The sequence below is a fragment of the Herpailurus yagouaroundi genome, unplaced genomic scaffold (genome assembly GCF_014898765.1).
Source record: "Herpailurus yagouaroundi ecotype Mexico unplaced genomic scaffold, PumYag 220, whole genome shotgun sequence".
Lineage (NCBI taxonomy): Eukaryota > Metazoa > Chordata > Mammalia > Carnivora > Felidae > Herpailurus > Herpailurus yagouaroundi.
In genome coordinates, this window is record NW_024412451.1 from 1,248,766 (window position 1) to 1,252,496 (window position 3,731).

At 39.6% G+C, this 3,731-nt stretch overlaps 1 pseudogene; it reads left to right on the forward strand.

Moving 5' to 3' along the window:
• Positions 1-1,055: 1,055 nt before the first annotated feature.
• LOC121018865 (centrosomal protein of 19 kDa-like) lies at positions 1,056-3,457 on the forward strand (annotated as a pseudogene).
• The last annotated feature ends 274 nt before the right edge of the window (positions 3,458-3,731 follow it).

Sequence of the window (3,731 nt, forward strand, 5' to 3'; positions counted from 1 at the left end):
CTCAGGTCATGATCTCGTGGTGTGTGGGTTCAAGCCTCTCATCGGGCTCTGTGCTGACAGCTCAGAGCCTGGAGCCTGCTTCAGATTCTGTGTCTCCCTCTCTCTCTCTGTCCCTCCCCCACTCATGCTCTGTGTCTCTGTCTCTCAAAAAGAAATAAGCATTAAACAATTAAAAAAAAGAAAAGAGGGGCGCCTGGGTGGCTCAGTCGGTTAAGCATCCGACTTCAGCTCAGGTCACAATCTCGCGGTCCGTGAGTTCGAGCCCCGCGTCAGTCTCTGGGCTGATGGCTCAGAGCCTGGAGCCTGCTTCCGATTCTGTGTCTCCCTCTCTCTCTGCCCCTCCCCAGTTCATGCTCTGTCTCTCTCTGTCCCAGAAATAAATAAAAACGTTAACCAAAAAAAAAAAAAAAAAAAAAAGAAAAAGAAAAAGAAAAGAAAGTAAGGGAAAAAGAAGAAAATATGGATCCCTAGAAACTGGAGCTTCAACGATATGAGATAATGAGATCTGTTCAGTGGTAGAGAAAGGAAAGCCTAGGTTGACAGCTGTGTAGCCAGTCTAGAGATTACATAGTCCAGTTGGTGGCAGAGGAATGTACTAAAGAAGAAAATTAAACTGATAGAATTCCTGATGGGTTCTACTGAAAATTTGGGAATGAATAAAGAGTTTGTACACGGAGAAGCCAAGTATATTAAAACACATGAATTCTAATTTGGGGAAGTTAAAATTGGTATGAGAATACAAATTTAACATGAAACCTCACATGGCTCAGCGGTTAATAGTCGTAATGTATAAACACTGATGATTTATTTGATCAAAATAGATGTATTTCAGCTAGTGTGGAGGGTTTGTTTGCTTTTCCGTCAAATGAATCTCTAAATGATACACTGGCAAATATTATGGAAATATATTGGGTATGCCCGACTCCCAGGGGCAGTCGTGTGAGCGGGATCGGGGAGTTCCCTGTCTCCCTCTCCACTTCCAGCGGGAAGTCACTAAGGACTAACACCTTTTCATCAGACTTCCTCTGATTTACCCTGAAGTGTATGTGAGAAGGATGTGCAGTGTCAAGAGATGTGGAATTAGGTTCCAGACTCCAGCTATTATCCTCCTCTATGAGAATGAGATAAAGGGGGAACGTTGCCAACGTGTCATGCTAGTCTGAAACTTTTCAAAGTGTTCAGATTGCAACAGAACTGCTGAACAATTACAGAATAATCCATGACACAAGGGTTACCTGGAACAAGTGTCCCTGGGGCAGCTAGAGAAGTTACTCCGTTTTTTTCAAGGTCACTTGTGGGGGCAAAGTCTGGCAAAAAAAAAAAAGTGGAACAAATTCAATGGGAAACAACCCTTGATCCTGAGGAAGACTTGAACAAAGTAGATGGCAAGAGACTTGCCAAAGAAAGAGAATCATGGGGCACCTGGGTGGCTCAGTTGGTTAAATATCCGACTTCGGCTCAGGTCATTATCTCGTGGTTCATGAGTTTGAGCCCCACATCTGTGCTGACAGCCCAGAGCCTGGAGGAGCCTGCTTCAGATTCTCTGTCTCCCTCTCTCTCTGCCCCTCCCCTGCTCGTGTTCTGTCTCTCTCTCTCAAAAATAACTAAACATGTGAAAACAAACCAAGAAAGAAAGAGCATCATATATGAGCTTTCTGAGAAAAACTAGAAGAAGGATGATCCAAATTTTGTTTATGACATTGAAGTTGAGTTCCCACAGGATGAACAACTGCAGTCTTGTGGCTGGGACACAGAGTAAGCTGATGAATTCTGCTACATAAAAACCTCAAAAAAATGTATTGGGCTGGCAGAAAATCTATGTTTATACAAAAAAGTGTATGAACGCGGTTCTAGCAAAATCCATTAAAGAACACTAAATGAACGTGTTGGGTCATGTTTGGATTGACCATGTTACTTTTCAAAACTGGGACATGTAGAGTATCTACTACTTAGATGCATGAGGAAAATAAGGAAAACAAAATATAGGAATCTGCATTTAAGGAGCTTACAATCTTGGGATGAGCGCTAGGTGTTGTATGGAAACCAATTTGACAATAAATTATATTTAATAAAAAAAGGAGCTCACAATCTAATTGCAAGATAAGTAAAAAACTTGTGAAAAGCTAATTAATTAACAGTATTAGGCAGAAAAAATATTACAGCCACATGCTCTTTAAAGATTAAAAAGGGTCACAGTATTCAAAGATATAATGTCAGAGAATGACCTAGATTGTAAGGAAGTCATGAAGTAGCAATGGAATAACATTAGCACCTAAATCTAAATCACAATCTTCCTGACTCACCAATCAGGTGTGGACTCCAGAGTCCATTCAAAGATTAGTGTTTCCTTACCTGGTTGTAGATAACGTTGTAATTGGGGCATTCTCTGTCTCCTACTTGCGTGTTACCCATAGATACTGCATTTTTCCTCTTATCTCATGTTTGATCTGGGTTTTTTAGTTGTGTTGTTGTTACATTTTGCATTTGTTTGTTGAGGATGTGTTAAGCAATTCAGAATAAAAGAAACCAGGGGTCCTTAAAAAAAAAAAAAAGATTAAAGAGGGTCAGATTACCATAGGATAGGACAGTCAGGGAAGACTTTGTCCTTTAGTGGTGAGATCGGACTTTGCCTGATGCTTGAAATGGTAGTATTTGGATAGAAGTTTATATAGAATTCCAGGTGAAGGAAACTGGGAGGGAAAAAAAAGGCTGGGGGAGGAAGGTAGTGGTAAAGAGATAGGGATTAGGATATTTTATTTGAGGAACAGTAAGCAAATTACGGTTTGATAAGGTTGGAGGGCATATCTGGTTACCAGGGGATTATTCTGTATGCATTATGTCTTTATATGTATTTAGCTCTGTTTGTTATGTAAGTTCCTCATCTATTTGTTATGTATTTAACTCTGGAGTAGAAGAATGCCCTGCAGTTGCAAGTGGGTGTCATTTGATGGACAACAGGAGAAATCTGTGCCCCTGGGATCGGGAAATATATGCTAAAGACTTTCTGAAACCCTGAAGCTCTTCCCATAAATAGAGGTTTGCTTGTAAAATGGGAAATCTACTCATAGTAAATGAACATAATAAAGGCCAGTTTAGGCCTGTTCTTGAGTTTGGACCTACGGAAGAGAACGTCTTTGTTGAACAAGGTTTATGTGTACAAATACATCTTTTGTCATATTAGAATACTGTGTAATTGGCAGAAATTCTGTTTTCTGCAAGGAAATTCATACTCATCAAATAAATGTTTAAACATTTTTTAAAAAAGAAATATACTAGGTAATATGGAGAATGGTAAAAGATGGGATCAGAAAAGTGACGGGGGCAGATCATGAAGGAGATTATAAGCTATACAGGCCATGCTTAAGAGTTTGTCATTTGGCTTTCGTTGTGTGAAAGCCTTTTTTTGAAAGGTTACTTCATTCTGTTAACTGTTATACAGCTGGGCTATGGGAACTGAGTATTTTGTACTGATAACGCGATCCTGACTTCCGTCAAACTCAGCCATCTCTGATTTCCCATCCTGCGTGCCCATTTTTGTCATCCATTATCTACAATGCTTTCTGGAAGCTGATGCAAAATTCAAATACTGGAATCTGTATTTACCCTACCAATTTAAGGTATAAAGAAATTTAAGAAAATAAACACAGGCTTACAAAATCATCGAACGTACTAGAGAAAAGAGATCTAGACAGGACTTTAAGGAAGTAAAAGATGGCCAAACTGGAAATTTT